The following is a 22850-nucleotide window of genomic DNA, read 5'->3' as shown; positions in this document are numbered from 1 at the left end:
GGAAGTTCTTCAATTTCATCAAGTTTGATTTTTCTCTTACCCTGCCTGCAATAGGTCACTAAATTTATTTACAAAGATGTTACAATGTATCTTTCCAGCTATTTGGAACCGTAGTCTCTGCTTAGCTCTTAGTAGCCATAAGGGGAAAAGAGGAAAACATTCATCTCCTCCCTATTCCATGTGAAATACGGCTTCAATTTGCAATGAGGAATCTCTGCCTCTGATACACAGAGAAACTAGAAAGTGATTATAAGTTGCACTCTACCTTACTAAGGACCTGGGATCCCAGAAGGCAAATTCTGGGAATCAAATTCTATTTTAATGAAACTGGAGAACTAGCTATTTAAAAGAACTCTAAAGATAATGAGTATGAAAAGCAAAATTTCAACCCCTAAGCAAGTTGGTAAGTCTACTTTAATATACTGGCTTTGCTAAAAAGGAGGCTATAATTACGAAGAAACCCACAGCTAATCCCAGCCCAGTTTCTCACAGCAGTCTTGAGAGTAAAGGAAAAAGGTCGTTTTGCCCTGCTAAATTTAAAGACACCTGCCTACAGAGCAGTGCTTGGCCAAGAGTCAGTGGAATCAGTCATACAGACAGAGCCTTTAAGGACGAGGGAGGTGGAGAGCACACACAGAAAGCACATACACACACATACACACAACCATTCTGGATAGTCCAACTGAAATTCTAAGACTGCAGGTGCACACAAATGATCTCATCACTACAGGACGGCTCGTGCAATCTAAAAGAGGGTAACTTCGAAGCCAGTCTGGGCTATACAGCCATACCCTGTCTCAGAAAGAAAAAAAAAATCATTTTCCAAGCTGCATGACCTTATTAATTCTGGTGACTTGAGTAGTATTAAATTCCTAAAATGACTTCAAAGCAATTCCACAGCAAGTACAGATTAGTTTTTTTTCCATGAAGAATATAAATATAACCCCAGACTTGATGTAACTTATAAGGGAAAATGGTTTTAGAAATGGAGCTGGGCGTTGGTGACTCACACCTATAATCCTAGCTACTCACGAGGCTGAGATCTGAGGATTGAGGCTCAAAGCCAGCCCAGGAAAACCAGAAGTGGCACTGTGGCTCAGTGGTAGAGCACTCACTTTGAGCTGAACAGCTAAAGGACAGCACCCAGGCCCAGAGTTGAAGCCCCACAACTGACAAGAAAAAAAAGAAAGAAAGAAAGAAAGAAAAAAAAAAACATTCAATCCAAAGCTTTGAGCAGTACCTCTCCAAGGAAAATTACTAGCTTGAATTTATATAATTCAAAGACAAGGAAAAAATACAGTTCAGTCACATACAGTACTGAGCCACTGAATAGTCATATAACTCTTGCAGTCTGGTAGAAAGTCACTGAGTATTGCTGAAAGTTTAATAATGTTTCTTGTACAAGATGAAGACATTGTTCCAACAACACTGAATGTGCACTTCAAACATCCAGTGCCCAAATGGCTTGTATTTGTCATAACCTAAATCACAGAGGTACAAACAGAACTAAACTGACACAGTTCAACATATTTTATTTGGAAATAGAATGACACTCTTGGCATGCTGCAATGTAAGACAAAAAAAAAAAAAAAAAAAAGCAAGAGTAAACAAGCACATTCAAGACTTTAAGGCACTGGACCACTATAGACAACTCTTTCCAAAAAGCAATAGAGTGGAACTTAACCCAGGGAATCAGCACCAAGCATTAGGGGCACTGGAGACATGTTTACAAAATGCAGTCAAGAAATCTGTACCCTAGATAAGCATGATGGCTGCATTGGGAAGGCTGAGGTTATTGGCCAGCCCTTGCCTACAAAATATGGGGAAGGGAGAAAGCACACAAAGAAGAAATCCTGTTACCATTCAGTCTGTGAGCACACGGACTTACATCCTTCTCACTACGCAACCCAGAGCCTTGCACACGCTAAGCACAAGCTCTATCACAGCACTTAGGGAAACTGAGTCCCAGCTTTAACTTCCTAGAATGGAGATTACAAAGACAAGTATCTACACAGTAGCTCACTTTCCCAGGCTTGTTTGATCCTAAGCCAGCCATGAGTCTAGAACTGCCTAAAAACACATCAGTTTTAACTGCTGCTGTACCATTCGATGAAGAAGTTTAGAGCGAAGCCAAATTCATGCTCAGTGTACCCTTCAAGTTCCCTATCACCAATTCCCCCCCACTCCCAAAAGACAAGAGTCTTCTGATGTTCCACCCTCTCCTGAGAGTGCTATCACACACAGCTCAGTCTGGAATTCTAGCTTCTCAGGAGGTTGAGATCTGAGGACCACGTTTGAAGCCAACTAACGCAGACTCATCTCCAATTAACCAGCAAAAAAGAACCCAGAAGTGGAAGTGTGGCTCAGTGGATAAGAGTGCCAGCCTTGAGTGGAAAACAGCAGTCAAGAGTGTAAGGCCCTCAGCTCAGTTTAGTAATCAAACTCAGAAAAAAACGCTGTGTACAGAGGATATAATGGTTTATCCTTAACAGCTGTGAACATTCTGGGGCAGACTTCTCTGTATCTAGTTAATCTACCTGCTGGACAAAATCTTAAAAGCTTTATGAAAGCAGTATTTCACAAATCAAAGCTCTTTTAAGTGGGAACATGAGGCCCTAAGTTCTAGCCCTACTACTAGAGAGAGAGAAATAGAGACAGAGAAGCCGGGCACTGGTGGCTCACGCCTGTAATGGTAGCTACTTAGAAGGCTGAGATCTGAGGACAGCCTTCAAGGCCAGGCTGGGCAGGGAAGTCTATGAGACTCTTATCTCCAATAAACCACCAGAAAAACCAGAAGTGGTGCTGTGGCTCAAGTGGTAGAGCTCTAGCTTTGAGCTAAACAGCTGAGGGAGAGCACTCAGGCCCAGAGTTCAAGCTCCACGACTGACAAAAAAAAAAAAGGAGAGAGAGAGAGAAGACACAGAGACAGAGAGACACACAGAGAGAGACAGAGACAGAGAGACAGAGACAGAGACTAAAAGCAGAAAAGCAGTTGTGAGATCTTGGACTTGGTAAAAAAAAAAAAAAACAGTTAAACAGTTATAAAGGTTAATTCTGGAGATGACTGATACAAGTGAATATAGATGCAGAATGATAACAGTTTAGTATCAATACTAAAGTTCCTGACTTTGAATTGAGCTGTGATTATGTAAGAGAATGTCCTTAGGATATTTGTGATGAAGAGCTTAGTTGTTAGAAAATAACATCCCCCACAAGAGTACTGCTTTGTAGCCCAGACTGAGCTCCAACTTACTATCTTTCTGCCTCAGTCTCCCCAGTGCTGGGATTATAGGTATAGGTCACCACACCTGGCAAAGTAACTTGCTAAAAGTACTAAGGAAGACAGTGGTTTTTCTCTTCTTAATGTTCCAAAGATGTAAACATTTACAAGTATAAAAAATAACTTGTTTCAAAGTTCAGCTTTAAAATACTATCTGACTGTTGCCTATTGTTAATCAGACAAGGTGGTAACACACATCCTCTCCTTTCAGACACAATGACTTCAGGTTAAAAAGGCTAATTAAGCCTCCCAAAGCATCCCCAAGGCAGACAGGCTGGTTGGTCTCTGGCTAAGGGGTGGATGTCTTTCCCTGTTCCCCTGAGCCCAGCAGGCGCTGGGTAAATCTCACGTGGGCTGTCTCTGGAAGGCTCTAGACAGCACCAGGGTCATAAACAAATGGCATTCTACAAGCAGGCGAATTGGACTCACCAGCTTGCCCTTCTAGGTGAGGATGTGACCCAGTTCTGAGAATCTTCTAAGGAGACTTATGCAATCTATTTAGATTACAAATGTCACTGTCACCTTATGACCCAAGTTACTGCAACCTCTGTTTGGCTCTGGGGGCTAGGTCTAGGATGCTATGTATCTCCCCCCTCTCCATCTTTTCCTCCTCACACCCCTTGTCGGTATTGTAGAAATAAGGGAGCATAAGATTCAAAGCACTTTGAATCAGTTATATAAACCTTCCCTGTAAGTTTAACATTGGACATAAATACTGGAGACAAGAGCAACATCTGAATATCAGCAAAAAATAAGTTTGGCAGCAAAGTGCATACTTGACCTAGAGCCAATACAGTGAAGTAAGGGGAAAAAAAAGTTTTGTTTTGTTTTTTCCTCAAACTAATACTGCTATAGTTTCTCTGGAGAAAAGTATATGCAGTTTGGGTAAAGCCCAAGCTACAGATTTTGCAACTAAGAGGAAAACCCTCTGTTGCAGGAAAACCCCATTTCTGTAGGTAGAAAATAATATGAAAGACAGAAAACTAACCTATGTGTGTGTATACATACCCACCGTACATATCCTACCACCACCCCACCCTTCAATATATCCAATGGAGACAAGGCCAAACTTCATTACAGCAAATGGAAAGTATAAAGGCTAAAATAGTTCACACAAGGACCACATTGTCAAGAGATCCTTAGCTAGGTGCTGGTGGTTCATGCCTGTCATCCTAACTACTCAGGAGGCTGAGAACTGAGGATTGCAGTTCAAAGCCAACCTGGGCAGGAAGGTCTATGAAACTCTTATCTCCAAGTAACTAGCAAAAAGCTGTGGCTCAATTGGTAGAGCACCACTTTTTTTTTTGTCAGTCGTGGGGCCTGAACTCTGGGCCTAGGCCCTGTCCCTCAGCTCTTCAGCTCAAGGCTAATGCTCTACCATTTGAGCCATAACACCATTTCCAGCTTTTGCTGCTCATGTGGTGCTGAGGATTCGAACCTAGGACCTCATGCATGCAAGGCAAGCACTCTACCACTGAGCCCACCTTCCCAGCCCTTGTAATTCTTGCATTAAGAAAAAGCTCAGCTAGCTAGTCTTGAGCTGAAGAGCTGAGGGACAGCGCTCAGGCCCAGAATTCAGGCCCATGACTGAAAAAAAAAAAGCTCAGCCAGGCACTAGTGGCTCACACCTGTCATTCTAGCTACTTAGGAGGCTGAGATCTGAGGATCACAGTTCAAAGCCAACCTGGGCAGTAAAGTCCATGAAACTCCAATCTCCAATTAACCACCAAAAAACCGGAAGTGATACTATGGCTCAAGTGGTAGAGTGCTCACCTTGAACTGAAGAGCTCAGGGACAGCGCCTAGGCCCAAGTTCAAGACCCTTGACCAGGGGCTGGGAAGGTGGCTCAGTGGTAGAGAGCTTGCCTTGCATGCCTGAGGCCCTGGGTTCAATTCCTCAGCACCACATAAGAAAAAAGCCAGAAGTGGCGCTGTGGCTCAAGTGGTAGAGCGCTCGCCTTGAGCTGAAGAGCAGAGGGGCAGCGCCCAGGCCCAGAGTTCAGGCCCCACGACCGGACCCAAAAAAAAAAAAAAAAAAAGAAAAAGAAAAAGAAAAGAAGAAACAACAGAGCGCCTTAAAAAAGAGAGAGATGAAGTCATTCAGTTAAATGGGGCTGGAGGCTGGGAAGAGGGAGCAAATGAAGAGAATGTAAGCGATGAAAAGTGGATAGGCCAGATCTTGATCATGCAGTGTCCTGGGGACTTGCAAAGGAATCTGAACTTTGTCCTAAGCAAAGATTGGCAAATATGTGGCACTTAACACCACTGTCTGTCTACAACGTTGGCAGGCATAACAATTATACCACTGAGACGTGCTGAGCTCTTTTCATGTCTGTCTCCACAAAAATCTTCCCTAGGACCCTCTGCTCCCATTGGGAGACACTGTAGAATCTCAAACAGGAAAATGGCATCATCTAAATTTTCATTTTAAAAAAGAACCCTGGGGCTGGGAAGGTGGCTCAGTGGTAGAGCGCTTGCCTTGCACGTATGACGCCCTGGGTTCGATTCCTCAGCACCACATAAGCAGAAAAAGCCAGAAGTGGCGCTGTGGCTCAAGGGGTAGAGCGCTTGCCTTGAGCTGAAGAGCTGAGGGACAGCGCCCAGGCTCAGAGTTCAGGCCCCATGACTGACAAAAAAAAAAAAAACTGGAAATCTGGCCAGACATCAGTGGCTCATGCCTGTCATCCTAGCTACTCAGGAGGCTGAGACCTCGGGATCTCAGTTCAAAGCCAGCCCGGGCAGGAAAGTCCCTGAGACTGCAATAAACCACCAGAAAACCAGAAGTGGTTGCTGTGGCTCAAGTGGTAGAGAGCTCGCCTTGAGCTGGAGAGCACAGGACAGTGCCCAGGCCCAGAGTTCAAGCCCTATAACTGACAAAGAAAAAGAAGAAAAAGGAGAAAGAGAAGGAGGAGGAGGAGGAGGAGGAGGAGGAGGAGGAGGAGGAGGAGGAGGAGGAGGAAGTGGAGGAGGAGGAGGAAGAGGAGAAGAAGTAGTAGTAGTAGTAGTAGTCTGGTGAGAATCAGATACACCCAGCAGACACCATGTGGAAAATGAACTATACAACTTGTGGCTGGGGAAGGGAAAGAACTGAGAGAGACCGAGGGAAAGGGTGAGGGAAAGGATGACATCGTCCAAAAAGAAATCTACTCATTACCTGATTTATATAACTGTAATCCCTCATCATCTTTATAGTAACCCTTAAAAATAATTTTAAAAGATCAGATAGAAGAAGCTGTTTAGGGCAGAAGGTAATAAGAATTTCAACTATAATAGTGGTAATGAGAAGAAAGAAAAGAATGGTAGAATTTAAGAAGATAAACTAGTAAGACTTCAATAGCCAATTGGAGACCACACAAGAACTCCGCTCACTTCCCCGCAGCCACGCACCTGTCACCTAGGGAGGGCTCTAGACGGAAAGAGACAATGGCTAAGTGGCTTATCTATTTTCTCCAGGCATCTTCAAGATAACATCCTATTTTCTGAAGGTTATGTCCTTATTACACAGATAAGGAATTGAAAGTTTAAAGAGGTAAGTGACCTTTCCAGATTATACCTAACTAAAGAGTCTTAGAATTTAATCCTAACTTTGAACTCTAACTCCTCAGTCCAAGTTCTCTCTCTCTTTCTCTCTCTCTCTCTCTCTCTCTCTCTCTCTCTCTCTCTCTCTCTCTCTCTCTCTCTCTCTCTCTCTCGTTCCATCATGGGGCCTGAACTCTGGGCCTGGGCGCTGTCCTTCAGCTCTTCAGCTCAAGGCTAGCACTCTACCACTTAAGCCACAGCACCACTTCCAGCTTTTTTTGCTTCTGTGGTGCTGAGGAATCGAACCCAGAACCTCATGCATGCAAGGCAAGTGCTCTACCACTGAGCCACTTTCCCAGCCCTCCAAGTTCTTTCTTATTTGTGGTCCAGGTTTTTTCCAGTTTGAACAGAGGGGCTGAGAATGACAGTAGAGGGAGGTCAAAGACCCAGTTTTGGCTGTTCTCACTACATTCAGATAGCGGGGCACTGGTGGCGTATGCCTGCAATCCTAGCTACTCAGGAGGCCAAGATCTGGGCAGGAAAGCCCCAAAGACTCTGATTTCCAATTCACTACCAAGAAAGAATGTCAGAAGTAGAGCTGTGGCTCAGAGTGGTAGGGTACTACCTTGAGCACAAAAAGCTCAGGGATAGTGCCTAGGTCCTGAGTTCAAGTCCAGGCCCAGCATAATAAACAAAATAGAAAAAAGAAGAAAAGAAACAACCAATTTCTCCTGGATTAGGTCTCTAATGCCATCAGAACTACATAAACTTTTTTTTTTTTGGGGGGGGGGGTCAGTCATGAGGCTTGAACTCAGGATCTGAGCACTGAAATTGAGCCTCTATGTGCTCAAGGCTAGTGTTCTGCCACTTGAGCCCCAAGTGCTACCTCTGGTTTTTGAGTGATTAATGGGAAATAAGAGTCTCATGGGGACTTTTTTTCCTGGGCTGGCTTCAAACCACAATTCTTAGATCTCAGCCTCCTGAGTAACTAGGATCACAAGTGTGAGCCACCGGTGCCCGGCTACAGAGATGTCTTCATCTCACAGAACACAAAGCTGCCTGCCATAATCCAATGCTATGTCACTGGGAATGTTCACTGTGCCCAAAGAAAGACAAGCCTGTAATCCTAGTACTCAGGAGGCTGAGATCTAAGGATCATGGTTGAAAGCCAGCATGGGCAGGAAAGTCTGTGAGACTCATCTCTAATGAACCACCAGAAAACCAGATGTGGTGCTGTGGCTCAAGTGGTAGAGTGCTCACCTTGAACTGAAGAGCTAAGGGACAGTGCTCGGGCCCAGAGTTCAAGCCCGATGACCGACAAAACAAAAACTACTAACCCACCTAGGTAGGCACTGGTGGCTCATGCCTGTAATCCTAGCTACTTAGGAGGCTGAGATTTGAGGAACCAGTTCAAAGCCAGCCCAGGTAAGGAAAGTCTGTGAGACTCTTATCTCCAGTGAACCACCAGAAAACTGGAAGGATAGTGCCCAGGCCCAGAGTTCAAGCCCAATGACCGACAAAACAAAAACTACTAACCCACCTAGCACCCAACTACATTCCTACTATTAGAACCCTAGAGAATAGTGGCTTTTGTATAGTAATACACACTAACGATAAATAGCCAGTAATAACTGTTCACAAAGAACTAGGCCCTCATACCCAGTCCTCATTACAACTTACAAAAAAAGGTACACTAAACCCTTTTATAGATGGGGGAAGAAAAAAAAAAAAAAAGCTCAGAGCCTACCCACAGAGACAAAATCTGAGCAAAATGGACCAGATGTGGTAACGAAGCTTATAATCCCAGCACTCTGGAGGCAGAGGAAGACCAAGAGTTCAAGGCTGGCCTAGACTGTATAGTGCAAAACTTCCTCCAAAAGAAAGAGAGAAAGAAAAAGAGTTAGGAAGGAAGGAAGGAAGGAAGGAAGGAAGGAAGGAAGGAAGGAAGGAAGGAAGGAAGGAAGGAAAACAGAAAAGGTGAAAGGCAAAAGTAGATTAAGCGCAAAGACCATGCTCTTTCCACTGAGCAGGGCAACTCTTCTATGAGAGAAGCTTCACTGTGACAGTTCCACATGTGTATCAAACTCATAGATTTTTTCTAACCCCCCCCCATGTCTTTCAAAGATTTTTTGTTTTTTATTTTAGCCAGTCATGGGTCTTGAACTCAGGGCCTGGGCACCGTCCCTGAGCTTTTTTTGCTCAAGGCTAGCACTCTACCACTTGAGCCACAGCACCACTTTGGGATTTTTCCGTTTCTGTGATAATGAGGGATCAAACCCAGGGCTTCATGCATGCTAGGCAAGCACTCTACCACTAAGCTACATTCCCAGCCCTTTCCAGATTTTTTTGAAGCTGACCCATTTGACTAAGAAGCAGTCAAAAGCCAGGTGCTGGTGGCTCATGCTATAATCCTAGCTACTCAGGAGGCTGATATCTGAGGATTGTGGTTTGAAGCTAGATCAGTCTGGAAGTCTATTGTGAGACTTTTTTTTTTTTTTGCCAGTAGTGGGGCCTGAACCCTGGGTGCTGTCCCTCAGCTCTTCAGCTCAAGGCTAGTACTCTACCACTTGAGCCACAGCGCCACTTCTGGCTTTTTCTGCTTATGTGGTGCTGAGGAATCAAACCCAGGACCTCATGCATGCAAGGCAAACACCCTACCACTGAGCCACCTTCCCAGCCCTGTTGTGAGACTCTTGCCCTGTTGTGAGACTCTTATCTTCAATAAACTACTCAGAAAAAGCTGAAAGTGTTTTGTGGCTCAAGTGGTAAGAGTGCTAGCCTTGAGGATAAGAATTTGAGTTCAAGTCCCAGAACAGGCACATGTGCATGCCTGTGCGCACGCACACATACACACCCAGAAACACAGACACAAAGAAGCACTTAAAACCACTTTCTAGTAATCATTTTGCCTTAAAAGCAGCACATGAACCAGTTTTTACTTTCTTTGCCCAAACCGATATCGCAGATAAAAAAAATGATGGAAGTAGAGTGTGGCTCAAGTGGTAGAGTGCCAGCCTTGAGCAAAAAAGCCAAGTGAGAGCAAGACCCTGAGTTCAAGTCCTAGTACCAGTCCCCCCTCCAAAAAAACCTGAACACATCCATATTATTTGTAAATCACTGCTCACTGAAGCACACATATAATCAAGATATTCCCTCCCCTACCCTGTGCTTTTCTACAAACAGAATTTAGATACTTAACAGGTTTATTAAATGAAATTCTACAAAACAATACCGTATCAATAAAAACCAGCTCTTTACCTGGAAATGTGAAGATAAGCAATTGTCACTCATCAAAATGAGCATACTTAATGGCTTTACTTAAAAGTGTGCTATGCATGTATCACTTTCCTTCACAGGTATATGGCTACTTCAAAACTATGCAGGACTAAAATGTCAAAAATATCACCATTAACAAGAGACCTAACAGTACCTGGCATAAGGCAACACATACAAGTTTAAGAAAGAAGCAATGGGACTGGAGGTGTAGCTCAAGTGGTAAAGCAACTTCCTAGCAAGTACAAAGTCCCAGCTCAAATCCCAGTAACACTGAACAGTAGTGTCTCATACACTGACAATCCTAGCTACCCTGGGCAAAAGAATTTTTTTTGATATCCTCTTTTCAATCAATATATCAATATGGTAGCATATACCTACCACCCAAGCTAAGTGAGAAACTGAGATAAGGAGAATCAAGGTTCCAGCCCAGCCTGAGGAAAAAAAATTAAGTTCATGAGACAGCCCCATACCCCCCACTCAATGACAAAAAGCTACAGCAGGAAGCATAAACACTAGGACCTCAATCCAGGCTGGGTGGGGTCATCAAGTGAGACATAATCTCAAAAACAAGTAGAGCAAAAAGGACTGGAACAGCCGGGCGCCAGTGGCTCACACCTGTAGTCCCAGCTACTCAGGAGGCTGTGATCTGAGGACTGTAGTTCAAAGCCAGCGAGGGAGGAAAGTCTGTGAGGCTCTTATGTCCAATGAACCATCAGAAAACCAGAAGTGATGCTGTGGCTCAAGGGGTAGAGCACTTTTCTTGCAAGCATGAAGTCCTGAATTCAAACCCTGGACTTTGAAAAACAAAACGAAATGACTTAAGGTAGAAAACTTTTAAAAGAGAAAAATCTCTGGAGAGAAATAGTGTTTAAAGCTTAAAGGGAAAAGAATCCCTAAAATAACTAGAATATTAGTACAAGTAAATTAAGAAATTACCTCCTATCTCACCAGAAAATGTATAATAATCTCCAGTTAGGCAGCACTTCCTAAACACCTAAAATAAATTCTAAGTGAACTCAAGAGATACAATGATTCTGACATTGGTTTTCTTCATGTGGGTTTCCCTTTAATTTCACAGCACACCAACTTTTGCCTGAATAATATACACAGGGTTGTGGCATGCAGCTGAAGCCATCAGAATTGGGAGTTTGCACACTGCTTTTCAAGGCTTCCAATTGTCACAAGATGACAGTTTGTACAGACCAAGTTCACTGGAGCTGAGTGACACTTTTAGTGATCATAATGTCCCTTGAGATAACAGGGAGGCAGAGATGACAGTCACTAAGTTTTAATAGATCTGAATTAATCACTGCCTGGTATTCAACAATCCACTGTTTTCTGGAGTCACACGCATTAAAACAATGGCAGGCAAACTACTGAAGCCTTTTAAAATTACTTTAGATTTATAAGAATTGGACAGGACACCTCTAGAATATATATATATTATATATATATATATAAAATATACATATAATTACAGTGTCTAAGTTTGCCTACCAATACAAACAGTAGCCACAGTGCTAAAAAGAACGTATGAGTCACAATTCAAAAACAAGGGAGGAAAGGAAAAAAAAAAAAGAAAGAAAGAAAGCTTTGAATCTGAAGACGTTCCTTTCTTAAAATGTTGTTCATGACAACCACTGGCGCGCATACACACACACAAAGCAAGGTCCACCTTATCTGCCACTCAGGAACAAGCAGCCCCCCCCCCACACCTCCTCCAAGAGCCTCATCTCCCTCAAAAGTCCAGGCACAAATAGTTAGCTAAAATCTGCCAGCCAACGACAGGAATTCTGAGTCACCCACTCCCCCGCAGGAAGAGGTCACTCTTCTATTAAGAAGCCCACTCCACCAAGTTCATTCACGTCCCAGATGGGCACTCCGACAACCCACCGAGAACTGATTTTTTTTTTTGTTCTAACCTCACCGGACCACCCCAAAAACCCTCTTCTAAAAATCCCCCCCAAAAAAATCACAACTCCCACACCGGCCTGACACAGCCCACACTAAATCCCTGCACGCTGCTACTTCACGGTGAGGGGGGGGGGAATCTACGCGCTTTGCAGGCTACTCGGGAACTCTTCACACCTAAAGAGACTTTCAGGGAATTGCTCAAACTCTTTCCAGCTTTCTTTTCCCCAACCAAGTCCGACATCCCCCCCACACACACCCCCATCCCCACCCCTCACCTTAAGTTTGACAAATTCGTGTGTGTGTGTGTGTGTGTGTGTGTGTGTGTGTGTGCTTAGTAAGGGGGTGGGGTGGGGAAGGGGGAACGGACGGACTTGGGACCAGGCACCCAGAGGAGGCCTCGCCAATTCCCAACCCCAGTCTCCCACTCCCCCCCCCCAACCACCCCACTCCAACCCCGCTTCAGGATCAAGCTCTGGGGTTGCCCGTTGTTATGAAAAGCGCCGAGAAGCGCACAGACACTGGAGAATTCTCGGGGGCCGCTCGGACTCTCTTCCCGGACTCTCACGTCCCTAAATCTGTAAGCTTTCCCCCCCACCCCTCCCCGCCCCTAACCCCGCTTCACACCGAGGTCGAGGCTAAGACACCCCCCTCCCTCCGTCCCTCCCTCCCTCCCTCCCTCCACCCACCGACCACTAGAGCTTTCCAGATCAGAACCGAAGCCCCTGAAGGCCCAAGTCCCCCAGACACCCCCCCCTTCCCCGCATCTTGCTGCCCTAAGTCCGATGCGCCCCAGGGGGGGGGGCCGGGTGTCCCCATGGTTGCGGGGTCCCTGCGGCCCTGTGCGTGTGTGCGCGCGTGTGCGTGTGTGCGCGTGTGTGTGTGTGTGGTGGGGGGGGCGGGGAGGAGAGACAAGGGGCCGGCACCGGCTCTCTCACCTTCCGTTCCCCCGATCCGGGCCGCACCGGCCCCCGCAGGACCGAGGGCCCTCACGTTCCGCCGCGCCCACCTGGATGATGTCGGAGGCGGCGGCGGAGGCCCCGACGGCGGCTGAGGCGGGAAAGCCGCCAGCCAGGCCCCGGACGCCTCAGGCTGGCTGGCTAAGCCCAGCGTCGGTCTTCTCCGGCGGCGGCGCTAACAGCCTCCGCTGGAGGTCCGCGCTAGAAAGCGTTCCCCCCCGCCCCGCCTCCTGGTCCGTGCACACGCACTTCCGGATGGAAACCACCTGTCCCCCGAGAGGAAAGTTCCGCTGTGGATACACTGGTTTAGAAGATCCTCTCTTCTGGCCTCTGGAAGTTCTTCCCGAGATAAGAAAGAGCCTAGGGCGGGGAGCCGGTGAGAGGTTAAGATCTAAGGGTTGTGGTTTGGAGGGAGCCCGAGCAGGAAAGTTCAAGAGACTAAAAAAAAAAACAAAAAAGCCAGAAGTGGAGCTGGGACTTCAGTGGTGGAGAGTCATGGGCAAAAGAAGCCCAGACAGTGCCCAGGTCCTGAGTTCAAGTCTCAGTACAAGCACACACACACACACACACACACACACACACACACACCATGAAAAGGTCCTCTCTCTTCACAATTACTTCTGGGTGGTAAATTGTAAGATTAGAAGATATAGGAGGGGCTATCTAAATCTGTCTTCTCCTTTAACATGATAAAAAAAAACTTGGAAATTTTTATAAGTAGATGGATACAGAATGAAAGGCATGGGATGGGATGTAGCTCAGTGGCAAAGTGTTTGGCTACCAAGTGCAATGTCCTGGGCTCAATCCCCAGAAGAAAAAGAAAGGAAGGAAGAAAGAAAGAAAGGAAAGGAAGAAAGAAAGAGATGGGGAGGGAGGGAGGAAGGAAGAAGGAAAGAAAAAGAAAAGGAAGAAAAGAAAGAAAGGAAAGAAAAAGAACAGGGAGGGACGGAGGGAGGGAAGAGAAGGAGAGAAAGAAAAGAAAAAGGTGTTGTGAATGTGGCTTAGTAGTACAGTGCTTGTCTAGCATGCATGAAGCCCTAGGTTTGATTCCTCAGTACCACATACACAGAAAAAGCTAGAAATGGCACTGTTGCTCAAGTGGTAGAGTGCTAGCTCTGAGTAAAAGAAGCTGAGGGACAGAGCCCAGGCTCCTTGAGTTCAATCCCCAGCACTGGACAAAAAAAAAAAAAAAAGAAAGAAAAAGAAAAAGAAAAAACAAGAAAGAAAGGTTTGTTGGCAAATTGGGATAGGTCCCACCCATCTTATCAACTCCAAGCCAGTTCCTAAGGTTCAAGAGTTGCTCAACTGACAGGATCACATGTATATTCACCAATCTCAGAAGTTGTAAAAGCCACAGATAGGAACTGCATATTTTAGGAAAATTGAAGTGCTGGCCAGCCTAAATATGTAAGACCCTATCCCCCAAATAACTAAAGCAAAAGTGTCTATATATGGTTCAAGTAATAAGATTCTAGGCCCTAAATTAAACTATCAGTAACACCGTCTCTCTCTCTCTCTCTCTCTCTCTCTCTCTCTCTCTCTCTCTCTCTCTCTCTCTGTCTCTCCACACACACACACACACACACACACACACACACACACACACACACAGAAAATCAGCTAGCTATTCGATAGGCTGAGATCTGAGGATTGTGGTTTGAAGCCAGACTTGGCAGGAAAGTCCATGAGATTCTTATCTCCAATTAACCAGCAAAAAGCCAGAAATAGAGTTGTGGCTCAGGTGGTAAAGTACCAGCTTTTGGTGAAAAAGCTAAGGGAAACAGAGTCCAGGTCCTGAGTTCAAGTCCAATACTAAAAAAATTAAGAGAGGTTGAATTGTTATAAATGAAATTCTGGTAGAACCAGATTTTGAAGCTAGATCTACCAATTTACAGAAAGTATTGGTTACACAAGAGAAAGTAGGTGCATTTACTTCAGTAAGTGACTGCTGTTTGGTGTTTTTTTTCAGAGATTTCAATGTGGGAGGAGACCTTCCAGTAGATAGTTTTTCTGAAGGAATAGTCTTCTGGGGTTCAAAGATCAGGAGAGAATTTTAGGCTGTCTAGGAGACTCAGTAACACCCTCTAAGCAATGAAAGGATTTTCAGGAATGAATAGTAGGGAGGGACCAATGCTTCTCTCCTACTGTATAACCTTGGGCAATTCATTTAACCTCCCAAAGAAGGATTCTTTATTTAAAAAGAAAAAAAGGCTTAAAATCTAGCACTGTTGGCTCACATTTGTAGTGCTCCACCAGTGGAGCCACAGTACCCCGTCTGGTTTTCTGAGTGGTTTATTGGAAACAAGAGTCTCATGGACTTTCCTGCCTGGGCTGGCTTTGAACCGTGATCCTCAGATCTCAGTCTGAGCCACCCTTGCTGAGCTATGCTACTATTCAGCCACAACCCTATCCCCCACCCCCAAGCCCTTCCAAATGCATATATTTTTGGGGGGTGGGTGGGAGGAAGAGAGGCTTTGTCTGGACTTTTGTTCTGGCTAAGTGGTCTTGGATGTGTTAAGTTCTCTGAGCTTCACCTTACTGTTGAAACAGAGCATGATGCCTACCTCCTTGGACTCTTCAAAGAATGCTGTCTCACTATGTAGCCTGGCTGGCTTTGAACTCTTCATCTTCCTCCCTTCTCCCACTTGCTGGAGAGAACATTTTGAAGGCTGAGCCTAGGATCTGGCACAAAGTAGTAACTCAGTTCCTGTCAGAGGTCTGGGTTGAGTGAAGAGTTCTGGCCCCAACAAGCATCTATCATTGTCAGGACTGGCTTGCTGTGTAACGAGTTAAGCCCTGTGGCTGACCTCGTGACAAAACCTCTGACGCTTCAGCACACTGAGATAAAGGCTGTGCACGTGTGTGTGTGTGTGTGTGTGTGTGTGTGTGTGTGTGTGTGTGTGTGTGTGTGTGTGTGTGTGTGTGTGTGTGTGTGTGTGTGTGTGTGTGGAAGCGGTGTTCTACTTCTCCCTTCTATAGAATGCAGCTGAGAGGGAACTATGGGACAGAAATGGGGGGGAGGGAGCAGCCGTAGTGGGATATGATTGTTTTTTTCTTTCTTTTTTTAGTTGTGGGGCTTGAACTCTGGGCCTGGGCGCTGTCCCTCAGCTCCTCAGCCCAAGGTGAGCACTCTACCACTTGAGCCACAGTACCACCTCTGGTTTCCTGGTGGTTAATTGGAGCTAAGGGATTACGGCTTTTCCTGCCCAGGAACTGTGATTCTCAGATCTCAGCCTCCTGAGTAGCTAGGATTACAGGTGTGAGCCACTGGTGCCTGGCTTGGGATACGCTTTTCTAGTCACAGCTACTTGGAAGGTTGGGATTAGAGGATCACTGGAACTCAGCAGTTTGAAGCCAGATTAGGTAGTATAATGAGACTCTCTCTTTTTTTTTTTTTTTTGGCCAGTAGTGGTGCTTGAACTCAGGGCCTGGGCACTGTCCCTGAGCTTCTTTTGTTCAAGACTAGCACTCTACCTTGAACCACAGCACCACTTCCAGTTTTCTGGTGGTTCAGTGGTGATGAGTCTCACTGACTTTCTTGCCCAGGCTGGCTTCGAACGGTAATCCTCAGAGATCTCCTGAGTAGCTAGGACTACAGGCATGAGCCCCCAGCACCCAGTCTCTGTAAGACGATTATCTCCAGTAAACCACCAGAAAGCTGAAAGTGGAGATGTAGCTCTAATGTTAAGAGTCCTAGCCTTGAGCAAAACAGCTCAGGAGCAGCACTCAGATTCTTTGAGTTCAAGCCCAGGACAAGTACAAAAGAAAGTATCTTTTTTAAAGGGAATTGGTTCTGGGGATCAAACTGCAGATGCTGAGCAAACTCCATTCTGAGATTGACTATACCCCCTCCCTGGCTCTGATACATTTGTTACAATTGGTGAGTCTCCATCCACACAGCACTCTTACTCAAAAGTCTATAGTCTACATTAAGGGTCACAGAGTGGCCAACTTCTTATGAATTTCACACAAATGTTCACTCTTCCATATAATATTTATTTATTTTCAAGATAAGGTCTCTGTCTCTATAACCTAAGTTAGCCTTCAACTCACAATCCTGACTCAGCCTTTGGAGTGCTGGGATCACAGGTGTATACCACTATGCTACAATCTTTTTTTGCATCAAAGTTCATATGCAACTTCTAAAGTTTCAGCATAAACACAAAAATGTTATTTGGACAACCCAGTGTCTTTTTTTGTTGTTGTCAGTCCCAGGACTAGAACTGAGCCTGGGTTCTATCCCTGAGCTTTTGTGCTCAAGTTTAGTGCTCTACTAACAAGAGCCACAGCTCCACTTCTGGCTTTTGGATAATTAATTGGAGGTAAGAGTTTCTTGGACTTCTCTACCCAGGTTGGCTTCAAACTGTGATCCTCAGATCTCAGCCTCCAGAGAAGAGAGGATGACACAGGCAGGAGCCACAGATGTCAGGCCCAGAGTCTCTTTTCCTCCTTTGTAGCCTCAGGGGTAGAGGAGTGTCTTCTGTAATCTTCAGCCTCAGGGTGGCCACACCTTCGACACTGAGATTGCCAATCATCTTTTTTATCTGTAATACCAAAGGTGTGTTTAGTCAGACTTTGCTCACTCTTGGACAGGAATCCAGGACTGGATTTTAGCTCTTGACTTGGGAAGTACTGGCCCGTTGTGGCTAGGCCAGAGCTGTTCCACATACAGCAATCAGGACGCAGAATGGAGCCAGAACCGGAAAGGCCAGGATGAGATACATTTCCCACAAACACATCCCCTCTCACCTTTACCAACCTGGTCCCATTTATCACCTCCCAAATATCCAAGTGACTCAGGAGGCTGGGATTTGAGGTTCACTGTTCAAAGTCAGATGGAGCAGGAAAGTCCATGAGACTCATTGCCAATTAAGGACTCCCCCCCCCCCCCCCAAAAAAAAAGCCAGAAGTGGAGCCATAGGGCAAGTGGTAAAGTGCTGGGCTTAGAGCACAAAAGCTCAGGGACAGTTTCCTAGGCCCTGAGTTCAAGCTCTAGGACAGGCACAAGAGAGGGGGGGGGGAGTGGAAGAGGGAGAGAGAGAGAGAGAGAGAAAGAGAGAGAGAGAGAGAGAGAGAGAGGAGAAAATGCTATAGATTTTTTTTGGCCAGTTGTGAGGCTTGAACTCTGGGCCTGAGCTCTTCAGCTCAAGGCTAGCGCTCTACCACTTGACCCACAGCGCCATTTCCCGTTTTCTAGTGGTTCATTGGTACCCGGCAATGATATTCTTTTAGAAAAATCTTCCTTTATTAGCATCGATTAGATGGATAGGGAGTTTTATTTTGACACGTCCACATATATGCATACAGTGTATCTTGGGCTCACTCACCCACCCCTCCGTCACTCTCGCTCATTCAGTGCCCCCCTTCTCCAGGCAATTTCAACATTCACCTTCCTTCACCTTCTCCTTTTACTCTCCCTTCTCCTACTAGTACTCCATCTCCAAAATAAACTCCCTTTTCTATCAGTGATCATAACAAGTCCTGCCCAATACTAACTGGTTGTCCTGGTAGTTCTGGCCCTGTGGGGAGGCAGCCAGCTTTGTGACTTCACAAAAACCTATTTTATGACTAGTCTGGACCTGGTGGAGCAGGAGCTAGGTGCCGGAGGCTCCTCTCAGGAACATCATGTGACTTTCCATAGAGTTTCACTCCCAGCTCTAAGGGAATGCAGAATAGCTGCTCAACGGTAAGAGCCCAGGATACCCTCTGTACCTAGAAATGCCTCTCCTTGATAGCTCTGGTTTCTAGGCCTATGTGAGTACTCCAGACACTATCTCAGAGGTCCAGGCCCATGGCAACCAGGCTTGTAGAGGGGTAGGAAGTGGTTACTCCAGGTGCTAGTGGTGCTGGATCACTGAATGGAGAGGGAGGGACTTTAAACCAGCCACTTCCTATTAGACAAACCTATTCTTCTCTGGGATCTTTCAAAGTGAAATAACTGATGAAATGAGAAACTTGATCTGACTGGCATCTTCATTAAAATCTGCCCAGTAGTTCTCAGAGTACCTCCAAATGGGGTCAGGTCAGAGATCTCCAAATTCTGTAGAAATGTAACTGCAAATAGACAATGCCAAAACCCCAGAGGCTTTTGGAAGTTTGAAGGCAAGGCCAGTGAAGACATTATCCAATGCCAACTCCATTGTTGTGTCTTCCCAAAGAAATCTGAGGCAAAGTTCTGGGGGTCAGGGCTTGGCCATTCATCCTTTTTCTGCTTCTGGAAAGCCCTGAAAGTATGACAGCTCACCTTTTCAAATGGGGGCAATTTCTTTCTCAGGTTATACCACGAGAGGAAAGAATAGAGTGCATATGGTAGGATAGATTCCAGAGATACTCTATCATGAGGCCAAGAAATTTCTCTCTCTTTCTCTCTCTCTCTCTCTTTTTTGCTGGTCATGGGGCCTGAACTCTGGGCCTGGGCACTGTCCCTCAGCACTTCAGCCCAAGGCTAGCACTCTACCACTTGAGCCAAAGCGCCACTTCCAGCTTTTTCTGCTTATGTGGTGCTGAGGAATCCAACCCAAGGCCTCATGCATGCAAGCACTCTACCATTGAGCCACCTTCCCAACCCCCCCCCCCCCCCGTACCTATCTTTTACACATGCTTAAAAGTGAGTGTTGGCTGTGAGGATTGATACCTAATGTACAGATGTGTGTGTCTCTGTATCTGGCATGTGCCTGTCTTGTGAAATGTGTTAATGAACTCACCTGGGATGTATGGGCAACAGGGAAAGCTTGAGTGTTGTCCCTTCCCCTTTCCAAGGTGTGTGTGGCTGTGTGGGGGATTTTGACAGGGAGAGAGGGCTGCAGGAGTTATATGATGGAGATTCTTAAGGGAGTTGCTGTGGAAAGGCAGTGTGTCTCCTGCTTTGATTCCTGAGGTCTCCCTGATGCCCCAACTCCTATCACCTACATGGGGGCCCTGGGTAGGCTTCCAAAGAGAAGCAGTGCCATCTGGTGACAGGCTGAGGCAGTGACTCCTGCTCTGATTTCCTTTAAGGGCACTTCAAAAGGCTTTAGGCAGTGGAGGACTTGGGAGTGACTTCTATTCTAGATGGCTAGACTCTAAACACAGAGAAGATACCTAAAGGCTTGAGTATTCTCTTCCTACTCATTTTGTTCCCAGCAGGAAAATTCCAATTTCTTTCTCTCTCTTTTTGAGACAAGGTCTCCCTATTATAGACCAAGCTGGACTAGAACTAGCAATCAATCCTTCTGTCTCAGCCTCCTAAGTGCCGGCATTATAGGCATGCACTACCACACCTGGCTTGGACTTCCTTTTTTGGTCCAACTCTAAGGATTCATAACTCTCATGCCCATCCTGTGAGGGTGGTGGTGACAAGAGGGGTTGTGACTAAAATACAAGTCAAAGTAAACAGCAATAACTCATTATTGTTACAGGAAAGGACCAGACAAACAGGTTAAGTGTTTTGTGTCACAGGAGAAGGGATTGTGGAAAGTTGACACATTGATGAACTGCCATCACACATTCTAGAACTTGTGCCGTGCACAGCTGCTTCTCTAAGATTTACTTTAAGGAGGAAGATCTCTTAAGAAAGAGGACAATGAAAATCCATGGGGAATAGAATAAAGAGACTCAGCACTCAGGCTTCTTATGAAGTGAGTTGTATAATCTGATCATGGTAACAGGCTTGTGTCTGGTCTTCTGCAAATAATGGCGGTAAGCACCCCATAGAAATGAACAGAAACGGGCAGGCTTCAAGACAGATAAGAAGTTACATCAGGTGGTAAAGTGGAGAAACATCCTACTCACCTGCGGTGTTTTGTTTTTTGTTTTATTTTAAATCTTCAATGTCCCCACAAAGGATTCTTGGGTGAGTCAGTCTTCCGCTTTTCTTGCTCACTGGTTGGTGATATTCAGCACATCATTTACTATCTAAAAAAAAAAAGACGGAATTTAAAACCTCCTGAATTCATCTGTGAGTCTTGGACTTTTAATTCTCTGCCTTCACATAGAATACCTGCCAGTCTATAACAGATGACATCTTGAATGGAAAGACAAAGAAAAACAAAACGGTGAATTCTGTTTAATGAGTAATTTGGTGTCTGATATGCTTGTGGGAATACTTCCTCTGATCCAGGTGTATTCTAGGGAGGATGGGACAAATAGACCACCACAGAACGTCCTCTGCTTGACACACAGTCAGAATAAAGTACTGAGAAAGTATCAGTCGGCTTTGAGTCATGGAGTCCCTCACTTTTCGCTTCCGCCTTCCCAAGCAGCCAATAAACACACAGCAGTTCCCTGTTCCTAGAGGGGAAAACTACATATCCCAGGAGTCCACGCGCAGGGACGCGGAGAGTATAAGCCAATCAGCATACGGAACTTCACTTCCCAGGCACCCTCGGGGCTTTATTTATTTATTTATTTATTATTTTTCTCCTCCCTCCCCCTCCCCTCCCCTTGGCGCTGGCTTTCTCTCTTGGCCGCCATCCTTGCGCCAAGGCGGGCGCGCTTGCGCGCAGGCGCGCGCGCGCGCGCGCTCACGAAGGTACGTAGGCCCTGGCGAGTGACGCATAATATGTGGGCCGCTCTGGAGCCGTGGTCGCGCTGTGTGTGTGAGAGAGAGAGGGAGAGTGCGGGACCTGAAAGCGGGGTGTGTGTGAACTGTGGCCGCTGGCGGGGTCCGGGGGGGGGGGGAAGCGGTGGAGCCGCTGGTGAAGGTGAGCGGGAAAAGGAGGGAGACGGCTCTGGCGGGGAGGGAGAGGAAGGAGCCGGCGAGGAGGCAGGACGCGGGGCTGGCCGGGCGGGAGAGTGGGCGCCGGGCTGGGGGAGGGGCGGCACCTGCTCGGGCCACCGGCGGGGACCAGGCCGGGGGCGGGGGGTGGGGAGGGAGCGGGTTGGGGCCTCCGGGGAGGCTGGGCCTGGACGGCCTGACAGGACTTCTCCTCCGGATACCTGGGCCCGGGGGGGGCGGGGCCTCAGTGTCTCTCCAGTTCCCACCCACCCCCCCCCGCGCCCCCACCCCCCACCCCCAGCCAAAAGAAGCTTACCGTGAGTAACTTCCGCCCGGAGTTGCAGGGGAACCCCCCCACCCCCCCCCGCCCCTCCTTGGAGGAGAGAGGCGACTTTCATTTCTCTTGCTAACCCGCCTTTCCTCTCAGTTCTCCGTTCCGTACTTGTTGGGCGTCGCGGGGGGGGGTGTGTGGAGAGAGAGAGAGAGAGGGAGGGCGGGGAGTCTCCATCTTCCCGCCGTGCCCCGTGTGGACCCCCTTCCCGGTCGGTGTCTCCGCCTCTAGCCTCAAGTCACCTGGGCGGGCTTTCCCCTCCCTCCTTCCTTCCTTCCCTCCCTCGCTCGCTCCCTCCCTCCGGGCCCGCCTCGTGCCACCACCTCCCTGCATTCGCCGGGCCCTGGGACTGGGCGAGGGGGGCGGAGCTTTCCGGGCACTCCGCCCTCCACTACGGCGGATTTGGGAGTGGAGGAGGAGGAGGAGGAGGGAGGGGGGTGTGCGTTGGTTAAAACAACGCGGAGTCCAAGCCTAGATTGCCCCGCCCAGCTTCCCCGGAGCCCTGGTTTGGGTCGGTGGGGGCGCTGGAGAAGGGAGAGCGGTATAGTTTCCAGTCGGGATGTCAGCAGTCTGAACTCCGTCTTTTTTCCTGGACAGTCTGCTTCCTCTTTATTGCAGTGGTAGTGTTCTTCTTCTGGTCATCTAGTTTATTGAGGAAGTAGTTTTGCAGTCACCCACCCACACACGCATGGCCCAGACCCCGAAGCCTTTTAATCCGTCCGCATGATTGACTCGTGTACATGTAGCAAGTGTCCTTCTGTTCCAGCGCTTTGCTAGTGCATCGAAAGAGAGGTTTACTGATAAGTGTCATCTAGCGCTTCCGTTTTCCAGTTTACTGGTTTGCTTCTAAGGTTTATCTAAGCGTGTGCGACTTTAATAG

At 46.8% G+C, this 22850-nt stretch overlaps 2 protein-coding genes and 1 long non-coding RNA gene across 7 annotated transcripts in view; 1 reads left to right on the top strand and 2 right to left on the bottom strand.

The window, feature by feature from the left end:
• LOC138815949 (helicase ARIP4) overlaps positions 1 to 13102 on the bottom strand; it is a 61762-nt gene extending 48660 nt beyond the window's left edge. Inside the window, exon 1 of one of the 2 annotated variants that reach the window (XM_070005353.1) lies at positions 12924 to 13102. The gene's annotated coding sequence lies outside the window, so the exon portion shown is untranslated. The remainder of the gene's footprint in view (positions 1 to 12923) is intronic. The other variant, XM_070005354.1, reaches the window with a different exon arrangement.
• Positions 13103 to 16931: 3829 nt separating this feature from the next.
• Positions 16932 to 22201, bottom strand: LOC138815948 (uncharacterized). Of its 2 annotated transcripts, none has more exons than XR_011368527.1 (3): positions 21956 to 22201; positions 20715 to 20837; positions 16932 to 17488 (listed from the first exon to the last, which is right to left on the bottom strand). It is a non-coding gene; the product is annotated as an uncharacterized lncRNA (long non-coding RNA). The 2 variants fall into 2 exon arrangements; XR_011368528.1 differs by lacking the exon at positions 21956 to 22201 and adding an exon at positions 20923 to 21147.
• Positions 18554 to 22850, top strand: part of LOC138815944 (DDB1- and CUL4-associated factor 1-like) — a 58634-nt gene continuing 54337 nt past the window's right edge. The window contains exon 1 of one of the 3 annotated variants that reach the window (XM_070005349.1): positions 18554 to 18630. The gene's annotated coding sequence lies outside the window, so the exon portion shown is untranslated. Of the gene's footprint in view, positions 18631 to 21473; positions 21626 to 22850 lie in introns of those variants that run through there. The other 2 variants (XM_070005348.1, XM_070005347.1) reach the window with 2 other exon arrangements.

This window comes from Dipodomys merriami, unplaced genomic scaffold (genome assembly GCF_024711535.1).
Source record: "Dipodomys merriami isolate MVZ:Mamm:240054 unplaced genomic scaffold, mDipMer1.0.p SCAF_68, whole genome shotgun sequence".
Lineage (NCBI taxonomy): Eukaryota > Metazoa > Chordata > Mammalia > Rodentia > Heteromyidae > Dipodomys > Dipodomys merriami.
Note: the sequence above shows the minus strand (reverse complement) of the source record. Positions and strands in the feature narration are given on the sequence as shown.